Below are 10755 nucleotides of genomic sequence, written 5' to 3' on the forward strand. Positions count from 1 at the left end.
GCAGCTGTTCGTCCAGGCGTTTAACACCGAGGAGCCTAGCACACGAGTCCAGTGGTTCGGACACGCAGAGGCCGGCGTGTTTGTTTCACACCCACCTGACAGCCCATTCCCCACGCAAGGAAGCACCAGGAGCTGTGAGACCCATGAGCCAGCTCTGCACGCATGGCACGGGAATCTGCCCAGGCTTATGGAGTCGATTAGAAAATAACACAGGTGATGGTACACGGCAAATCATACGATCTCACTGTGCGTCCACACCTGGGTGTGCACACAAGGGCCTGCGGTGTGGAGGGGGGTGACTCTCGTGTGCCCAGAGAAGACCCTGAAATGTTATTCCTCAAAAGACCAGCGTCTCTCTGGTCATGGGGCTCCATCGATATTTTTTCCTCTAATTTTCTGTATATTTCTTTTTACTTCTTTATATCCCTAAGACATTTTTTAAAATAAAAATGCTATTTTCAAAACAATGTTGTTTAGTTACCCCCAGAGAACTCGTGCAAAAATACACATCAGCTCTCTTAGGTATTTCACTCTTGAAGAACAGCTTGGAGTGGTTTCCTCTGCAGGCTGGTGACAGGCCTGGAGTGCCCATGGCAGGCCCTGCCAGCCTCCCCTTGCCAAGGACCCTGGATCCAGATGGCCAGTCCTGACAGCCTCCCTCCTCCTGCCCTGGGGTAACCCAGGGCTTCCAAGCACCGGAGCAATCCTTAGGAGCTACAGTTGACCCTTGAATAACGTGGGGTTAGGGGCACCAACCTCCCGGGCAGCCAAAAATCTGTGTACAACTTTTGACTACTCCAAAACTCTTTTTTATTTTTATTTATTTATTTTTTTTGAGACAGAATCTTACTCTGTTGCCCAGGATGGAGTGCAATGGTGTGATCTTGGCTCACCGCAACCTCAGCTTCCTGGGTTCAAGTGATTCTCTCCTGCCTCAGCCTCCCAATTAGCTGGGATTACAGGTGCACACCACCACGCCCAACTAATTTTTGTATTTTTAGCAGAAATGAGGTTTTACCATGTTGGCCAGGCTGGTCTTGAACTCCTGACCTCAGGTGATCCGTCTGCCTCGACCTCCCAAAGTGTTGGGATTACAGGTGTGAGCCACTGCACCTGGCTGACACCCCCAAACTCAATAAGAGCCTACTTCAGGCAGAAGCCTTACCAATAACATCAACAGTCACTGAGCACAAATATAAACTGTATTCTAACAATGAAGGAAGTATCTTACAATCTAGCTTCAAAGAAAAAATTAAGAAAATCATAAGGAAGAAGAAATGTATTTACTGTGCATTGAGCGGAAGTGGACCACCGTGAAGACCTTCATCCTCATCATCTTCACAGTGAGCGGGCTGAGGAGGAGGAGGAAGAGGGCTGGTCTTGCTGGCTCAGGGGTGGCAGAGGTGGGCGAAAATCCAAATATAAGTGGACCGCACAGTTCAAACTTGTGTTTTTCAAGGGTCAACTGTAGTTAAAAATCCATTCATTCAGGCCGGTGCGGTGGTCTACTCAGCACTTTGGGAGGCCGAGGCAGGTAAATCACGAGGTCAAGAGATCGAGACTATCCTAGCTAACACGGTAAAACCCCGTCTCTACTAAAACTACAAAATTAGCTGGGTGTGGGGGCGCACACCTGTAGTCCCAGCTACTCGGGAGGCTGAGGCAGGAGAATCACTTGAATCTGGGAGGTGGAGGTTGCAGTGAGCTGAGATCGCGCCACTGCACTCCAACCTGGGTGACAGAGTGAGACTCCATCTCAAAAAAAAAAAAAGAAAAAAGAAAGAAAGAAATGCTGGCTGGGTGCAGTGGCTCACGCCTGTAATCCCAGCACTTTGGGAGGCTGAGGCAGGTGGATCACCTGAGGTCAGGAGTTCGAGACCAGCCTGACCAACATGTTGAAACCCCCATCTCTACTAAAAATAGAAAAATTAGCCAGGCGTGGTGGTGGGCACCTGTAATCTTGGCTACTCAGGAGGCAGAGGCAGGAGAATCACCTGAATCTGGGAGGCGAAGTTTGCAGTGAGCTGAGATGGCACCACTGCACTACAGCCTGTGTGGCAGAGGGAGATTCCATCTCAAAAAAAAAAAAAAAAAGAACTTAGTATTACTCTCCGGCTGCCCTTCCCCTTCACAGTCACATGAGGAACAGGAAAAGCTGCTGCCATGCCGTTGGCCTAGCCAACCTGCCAGAGCTCCGGGGCCAGGAGCCAGGATCAGAGCGAATGCAGCTGCAAGGCACCTGGCCCCTGGGCCCCGCTGATGAAGACGCTGTCCTGCACCCTCCCTTCTAGCCACCTGCAGCCCCAAAACCACGTTGGCTACCTGGCAAGGTCCCCGGAGCTCTCTCCCCAGCTTTTAAGAGCTGGAGGCCTCTGAGAGGGGTGACTGATGCTGAAAACATCTGGTCTGTGCTGGGGACCAACCCTGAGGTGGCAGCCCTGGCTGCATGGCCAGCCTAGCCTGGGGCTCTGGCCTTTGGGGCTCACCCCTAGCCCTGCAGCCCCAGAGTCTAATGGCAGATCCCTTCACTCATTTTACAGACAGGGAAACTGAGGCCCCACAGGTTGTTCATAACCACGCTGGAAGATGGCACAGGCCCCTTTTAAATGTGGAAAGCAGAGTCCGTGCTGGAAGAGAACTAGGGAGGCCACAGGTCAGTTATTAGGACAAGGACTGGCTCACCCTTGCAGTCACTCAACAGGCAAGCACTGAGCATAGGGTCTGGGCTGACACCTGCTGGGCCCGGGGACCTTGAAGCAGATGCAGCGCAGTCCCAGCTTCGGGTTACCCACAGCAGAGACGCTGGCATGTGTGAGGCACCAGAGGCCAGACGAGCCCCTCATCCAGCGCCTAGAAGCTGCTGCCAAGGTTCCATTTATCACCCGGGGTCCCCGCATACCTGGCACCAGGCAGGAGCATGAGAAGACCCCTTGTTGGGTCATTTAAAGGCACCATGCCCAGACAGATCTTACTGCCCACAGGCCTGAGACTGTCAGGACCCAGAGGAGCACATGCCCAGATTGAGGAAGGGCCTGTGTTGGAAACAGATGCTTGGTGCTGCAAGAAAAATCAGCACCGAGTAAAAGAGTCTTTTAGCAACGCAATTTTTACCTCCTGGACTGCAGGAAGGGTACGTGCTAGCCATTGTGCCACAAGAGTGCATTGAACAAAGGAAAACACACACATTTATTCCTTATGCATTCGGGGTTGTCCTTACTGCTGTGTCTGATCTCCAATGGCTGGAGCCAGACCTCACAATCTAAACTAAAACCCGATTGGCCAACAACTTAAACCTTTCTAAACAGGTAAAAGCAATGGAGAGCTGGGACCTGCCTGTGAGCACGTCCAGCACAGGTATCTTGGTTAAGTATAAGGACACAGAATGTACTACGTGCCTGTGAGCATGGCATGTCTCACAGCTACATAGGATCGGGCTTCACAAAGAAGTATTAGCACATTTAGTCTTTTTTTTTTTTTTTGCAATTTTTTAAAGTTTACTTGATATATTTGACGATCAGCGATTAGTTCTCATCCACGTTGACTGTCTGTCTGTAGATTTTTGAAAGTGGTAACAGGCACATAGGTAACCAACGTATAGAGCTTATTTGGTGAATCTCCGTCCTCATACGTTTTCTGGACAACCGCACACGGATTCGGTGTGGGACATTCCTTATTCCTTTGGCCCAGACAGCTTTGTTGAGCCTGGTATCAATGCACACATCTGGAGTTCCCATCTCCTTCATAGCAAATTTCCAAATCTCTCTGAGTGCCCGAGGGGCACGCTTCTTGAAGCCCACTCCATGGATGCGCTTGTGAATGTCGATGGTGTATTCCCGGGTCACCACCTCGCTGATGGCAGAACGGCCCTTTTTCTTCCCGCCACCCTTCTTTGCAGGAGCCATTTTGCCGGGTCCGAGGTGGAAAGGAAGCAGCACATTTATTCTTTAACAAGAAAGGAAACTTTGAAGAGGAACTTTTACTTCCCACAGTCTGCAATGGTTCCCCAGAGGTGAGGCCCGGTGGAGAGTCAGAGGCAGGGAGAGTGACACCAGGGTGGAGGCGGGAGAGCGTTCCAGCTGAGGGAACAGCATGTGCAAAGACCTGAGGTTAAGAGGAAGAAATTCAAGGCTATCAGAATAAAGGAATACATTAACTTTACCAGTGAGCAAGTTCCCCATTCCTGGAGGTATCTAAGCAAGGCTGATGTCCAAGAACAGGGCCAGGACCTGCAGCTGGACGGAGGAGCAAGAGGAGCCGCAGATGCCTCGAGGTTCGAGCTGGACAGCTGGAGGATGGGGATGCCCTTGGCAGGGAGAGAGCTCCAGGAGAGCTGCGGGCAGGAGAGGGACTTAAGTCATGGGCGGTGAGGACGGGGAGAGGCGGCTGGGACGCGTTTGGAAAGGGCAGCCGATCAGAGCCACACCCCCAGGAGACAGGCCCTGCAGTCCAGCCAGCCGGGGTGCGGGCAGGAGCAAACCCACACCCTCCACTGTCCCTGCTGCTCCGCTGCAATCACCCAGTCACAGGGCCATCACACTGAACCCTGCGGACCAGGGACCGTCTTAGCACTGCCATGCTCCATCCCAGGCCGGAGCTGCTTCCCTGGACACCCCAACATTAATTCTCAGTAATTAATGTGAGCCCAGAGGCCACACCAAAAGTCTCATTCTTCATCCCCTATCAGGAGATAACAGCTTCCCAGGCTTCGCCCTCCATTCCATTCCCAGGTCAACTGGCATTCTTCAGTCAGGTCCCAGGCCATGCTTGGCCACCCATGTGCAGTCCTTCCAACAAACAGACCAAATAAGACATTTCTTACCCCCGCCTTATGCATGGGACACTTGCATCTCAGTCCTGTAAGGTGGCAGCTGAAATCGACACACCCATCAGGATTTGGCTCTGCTCTGTATGAAGAGGAAACCCAGATAAGATAGAGGTTTTCTCTCTTGCACGCGGGAGTCCAGAGGGAAGAAATCTGGGGCCAGAAGGCAGCCCCATGGTCATCAGAGACTCAGGCTGCATCCTTCTGTTCCACTGTCCTTAAAGAGTAGCTTGTATCTTCAAGGTCACCTCCTGCCACAATATGGCTGCTGGAGCTCCAGACATTACATTCCAAGTTCCAGGCAGAAGGCAGAAGGAAAGGGAAGGCAGAGGGAAAGGATTATACAAACAGCCGGTCCATGGCCAATGGGGCACAGTGGCTCATGCCTGTAATCCCAGCACTTTGGGAGGCCGAGGCAGGAGGATCAACTGAGGCCAGGAGTTTGAGACCAGCCTGCCCAACGTGGCAAAACCCCGTCTCTACTAAAAATACAAAATTTAGCTGAGCATGGCTATACATGTCTGTAATCCCAGCTACTTGGGAGGCGGAGGCAGGGGAATAGTTTGAACCCAGGAGGCAGAGGTTACAGTGAGCCAAGGTCATGCTACTGCACTCCAGCCTGGGCGACAGAGCAAGACTCAGTCTCAAAAATACAAGCAAGCAAACAAACAAATAGCCTGCACTCCTTTGAAGATTTCCAGTAACCACGTTCAGTGAGTCCCACTACATCTCTTTGACCATTGGGTCACAAGGGAAGATGAGGACGCAGTCTCTCAGGCCAGCCCATGCTGGGCTGGCACTTGCTGCCCTGCTCCCCGCCTCATTCCTGCCGTGAATGATCAGTACCTGTGCGCTTCTCAGCCTCCCAGGCCAGCTGGTCTCCAGGTAGCATCCTGCAGCAGGAGACGGGGATGGGGACGGAGGAGGCAGCTGAACTCTCCTGCTGTATCCAGTTCTTCACGAAGTCTCTAGACACCTGCAGTGCCAGCAGCCATGTCCTTGGTAGTGGCTGCAGCTGTCCAAGATAGCAGCTTTTCAGTGGCCGCAGATGCTGACAGCATCTCCACCAGCAGCAGGCCCAGACTCAGGGTCAGCCCCGCTGGCTCAGCAGCCTCTGATGTCGGAGCATTCCTTGCGTTTCCTCTCTCTCCTGCGGCCCTTCCGAACGCTCTGACCACAGCGCTGGACTAAATCCCACCGGCTTGAAATTCCTGGATGGGTTTCTGCTTTCCAGGCTGTCAGTGGGGCAGCATAAACCCAGGATTCTGTCAGAAAGAAAGAAGGGGGGCCGGGCAAAGAGGAAGTAGCTCCCAGTCTCTGCCAGCCCAGCTCAAAATCCAACTCGCACCATGAAAATGGAAGACCCAGGCCCACAACCCACAGTTCTCACAGACTCACGTGCTTGTTAGGAATGAGGGGCTGTAGCTCGAAAGCTTAACCCAATTTACGGACAAAACTTAAGGCATGCAATTTCCCTACTGTAGAAATCTCTGGAATGCGCCTTCGCAGAATATCAGGATTCTTCCCCTTGCCATGAGAAGTAGGAATAAAAAAGTAAACGTTTGTCCCATGCTAGCTAGCAGGGAAGGTGGCGTCAGGCTTGGGAACATGTCATTCGTCCAAATAAATAAAAGGGAAGGCAGTAATAGGGAAGCTAATTGCTTCAAAGCAGCATCTTGTCTTCGTCCAGCTTCTGCTGCTGGCGGAATACGGCATGGCGCTGGCGTCTGGGGAACGGTCATCCCATGGCGGAGGGCGGAAGGGGACACATGTCTAGAGAGATTCCTGGGAGGCATGCGGGACGTGACCTAAGGGGCCAGGCGTGTAACACAGGAAGGGCCTGGTGCTGCTTGGGAGCACTGGGGAGGGAGCATTCAGGATGATTCTCCGGGTTGGACTCTCGGTGCCCAGGTGGGTGGCGGTGTGCCGTCAGGGTGGGGGTGGGGGGACTCCCCACTCCCAGGTCCTGGTCAGCACCGCCTTGGTCAGGCTGCCTGGCAATGACGCTGCTCTGAGTGACTGTCCCCATCGTTATTTTCCCCAGAGCAGTTGGCTTGCGCTTCAGGTCCTAATTATATGGGGTTGCAGCTGCGTGTGTCCCAGGCAGTGGGCAGGGGGGGCACCAGGGTCTGCAGGATGCAGGCTGGAATTGGTCCCGCAACCCTATGTTGGCAGCAAAGAGCAGTAACTGCTTCCCAAAGGACTGTTGGAGATTTGGCGAATGTCCAGAGAGTGAACCACGAGCCAGCAGCTTCCTGTGATTGCTGCACCCTTAGGACTTGTCCTAGCTGCTTTCGGGAGTGGCCACATCAGGACTTCACCAGGGCTGTGCCTGTACCTGCGTCTCCTGTGTCTCTCAGGACTGTGGCAACAGCCTTGCTGAGGTCCTCTGGGCTTCCCTGGCTCCGTTAAAGCCCCTTAAGGCTTCGGGTCTCTGGAGGAAGAACTAAAATCCCTTGAGGAAGGAGACCCTTAATCCCCTTCAGCCTTCTAAATTACAAAATTCAGCAGCCCTTTATGCTAAAAACCCTTAATAAACTAGGTATTGATGGAACATACCTCAAAATAATAAACGCTATTTATGACAAACCAACAGCCAATATCATACTGAATGGGCAACAACTGGAAGCATTCCCTTTGAAATCTGGCACTAGACAAGGATGCCCTCTCTCACCACTCCTATTCAATATAGTACTGGAAGTTCTAGCCAGAGCAATCAGGCAAGAAAAAGAAATAAACGGTATTCAAATAGGAAAGGAGGTGGTCAAATCGTCTCTATTTGCAGATGACATGATTGTATATTTAGAAGACCCCATCGTCTCAGCCCCAAACCTCCTGAAACTGATAAGCAATTTCAGCAAAGTCTCAGGATACAAAATCAATGTGCAGAAACCACATGCATTCCTATACACCAATAACAGACTTAAAGAGAGCCAAATCAAGAATGAACTGCCATTCACAATTGCCACAAAGAGAATAAAATACCTAGGAATACAACTAACAAGGAATGTAAAGGACCTCTTCAAGGAGAACTACAAGCCACTGCTCAACGAAATCAGAGAGGACACAAACAGATGGAGAAACATTCCATGTTCATGGTTAGGAAGAATCAATATCGTGAAAATGGCCATACTGCCCAAAGTAATTTACAGATTCAATGCTATCCCCATCAAGCTACCAATGACCTTCTTCACAGAACTGGAAAAAAACACCTTAAACTTCATATGGAACCAAAAGAGAGCCTGCATAGCCAAGTCAATTCTGAGCAAAAAGAACAAAGTGGGAGGCGTCACACTACCAGACTTCAAACTATACTACAGGGCTACAGTAATCAAAACAGCATGGTACTGGTACCAAAACAGAGATATAGACCAATGGAACAGAACAGAGCCCTCGGAGGCAACACAACATATCTACAACTATCCGATCTTTGACAAACCTGACAAAAACAAGCAATGGGGAAAGGATTCCCTGCATTTCAAAAGGAGAAGTTAGAAGTCAGCCAGAGGAGGGGCCAGTTGCTGCCAGCCAGGTTAAGGATAAGACCCCTACTGCTAACCACAATCCCATCTCTAGATCGCAGGCATGGTGCAGAGAAATCTTTCTGGAAGGCATTGTTTTTACTTAAACACAATCAAACCCCTGCCTAAGTTATGTAGCCCATGCCAACTTCACAGATCAAGACCCTTTCACACGTAATTCCTAGAGTTGTGGCCCTTTAAAAAGGCAAGGATTTTCTTTGTTGGGAGCTCAGCTGTTAGGCATCTATGTCGCCACAGCTCCTGGCCAATTAAATCACCGCTTCCTTTCCCTTTCGGTGTTCGAGAGGTTTGCTTGCAAACCCTTCCGGCTCCACAGCGACTTCGCTTCCTGGGGCGTCCCCTTCCTGGCCCACCCGGCCGCTTGCTGTTCCTCATCCTAGCCCCCCCACACGGCCACCCCAGGGTCTCCTGACAGCCCCATGCTGTCTCTCAATTCCTCTGTTTTCTGTTCAACGTCACCTTCTAAGCAAAGCCGTCCCAGACCTCCCTTGTAGAAAGCCCCTACTCACCTCGACCTGTTTCCTTGAGGACCTCACAGCTGCCCTGGCACCCCCGCCAGAACTCTGCGTTAGCCCCCAGGTGGCCAGGACTTGCTGGGCATTCAGGCAGCAGACACACCACCCCTCCTGGAGTGCATTCTGTCCTCTTGTGTTCCCCACCTTCCTTTTGGCCTGCCCCTCATGCCTTTCCTTCCCGGAATGTGTATTTTTTGCAGGCTAATCTTCCCTTCCATGGGTAGGGTAAGAGCAGGACTCCCTGACTACGGGGATAATATACCTGTGTGGACCCCTCCCACCCCGTGTGCTGAAGCTGAGGCCTCGTTTAGCCAAAAAGTGATGGGGGCAGGTGTCTCAGTCAGGGGAGGCTCCCTGAGCCGAAGTGTGAGGACGCGCCCAAGATAAACCCGCGTCCCAGGAGCACCTGTGACCTGCACTTTCCAGAGAAGGTTTTGGGAAGCCTCACTAAGTTAAAGAGACGAGTCAAGCTGGGAACTGCTCAGGGTAAACCTGCCTTCCGTTCTATCCAAAGCCACCCCTCTGCTCCCCGGGACAAATGCATCTCTGATGGCCTCATTTGGAGTGGCTAATCAGAAACCCAAAAGAAGGCAACCATTTGTCTCATATCCACCTGCAACCCGGAAGCCAGGACCTCAAGGTCAGCACCTCAAGGCCAGGGCAAGGAGCCAGAATGTCATCCTAACAGATAGCACAGTCAGGCTGATATCCTGGAAAACCTCTTCCCAGAACCTTCCAGCCCAGCTCTGCTGCCTCTCCGTCTTCCACGAGGCTCCAGCCACACTGCCTGGCTGCTGCTCCTTCCTGCTGCAGAGGCTGGCACCCGCTGTGCCTCCTGCTGGCACACACTCTCTCCCTCTGAACCCACCTGTGGCTGCCCTGTCACGCTGTGGGCCTTCACTCAGGGACCACTCATTCGAAAGCCCACCTTTGGGCCCTCAAACCTCCCCTCGCCGCCCTTATCCCCTGGCTCATCTTGATTTCATCACGTTGGGGTCACCACTGAAAGCACCGTAATGCATGTTCAGCTGCTGACTCTGTCACCCCAGACACGAGAGAGCAGGCGTGGCCCATCCCACCCCCCACGACATCCCCAGCGGGCACACAGCAGGTGGCCAGTGAAATTTTTTTTGGTTGTTTTTTGATAGAGTCGTACTCTGTCACCCAGGCTGGAGTGCAGTGGTGCAATCCCGCCTCTCCGCACCTCCTACCCCTGGACTTGGACTTGGGGACAGCTTTGGACTTGTCCCAGCTGCTTGTGGGATTGGCCACATCTGTATTCCACCAGGGCCATGCCCGTGCCTGGGTCTCCCCGTCTCCCAGGACTATGGGAACAGCCTTGCTGAGGTCCTCTGGGCTTCCCCTGAGTAGCGTAGCTGGGATTATTTTTTTTTATTTTTTAGTAGAGAGGGAGTTTCACTGTTGGCCAGGCTGGTCTCAAACTCCTGACTTCAGGTGATCCACACACCTTGGCCTCCCTAAGTGCTAGGATTACCCCCCAGAGCCCAGCCTTTTTTCTTTTTTTTCTTTTGAGGCAGAGTCTCGCTCCGTTGCCCAGGCTGGAGTGCAGTAGCACGATCCCGGCTCACTGCAACCTCTGCTTCCCAGGTAAGTGATTCTCCTGCCTCAGCCACTTGAACAGCTGGAATTAGAGGTGTGAGCCACTGTGCCCAGCTAATCTTTGTATTTTTAATAGAGACAAGGTTTCGCCATGTTGGCCAGGCTGGTTTTGAACTCCTGGCCTCAAGTGATCCGCCTACCTCAACCTCCCAGAGCGCTGGGATTGCAGGCATGAGCCACCGCACCCAGCTGTCCAGTGAAAATTTCTGAGTGTAAGAATGAATGGATGGAGGTCATCCGTCATGCTTCCCTTTTA

At 52.2% G+C, this 10755-nt stretch overlaps 1 pseudogene; it reads right to left on the reverse strand.

Annotated features, from left to right (window-relative positions):
• Positions 1 to 3464: 3464 nt before the first annotated feature.
• LOC116533922 lies at positions 3465 to 3948 on the reverse strand (annotated as a pseudogene).
• Between the last annotated feature and the right edge of the window lie 6807 nt (positions 3949 to 10755).

This window comes from Sapajus apella, unplaced genomic scaffold (genome assembly GCF_009761245.1).
Source record: "Sapajus apella isolate SASKATOON/1434 unplaced genomic scaffold, GSC_monkey_1.0 scaffold85, whole genome shotgun sequence".
NCBI classification, from domain to species: Eukaryota; Metazoa; Chordata; class Mammalia; order Primates; family Cebidae; genus Sapajus; species Sapajus apella.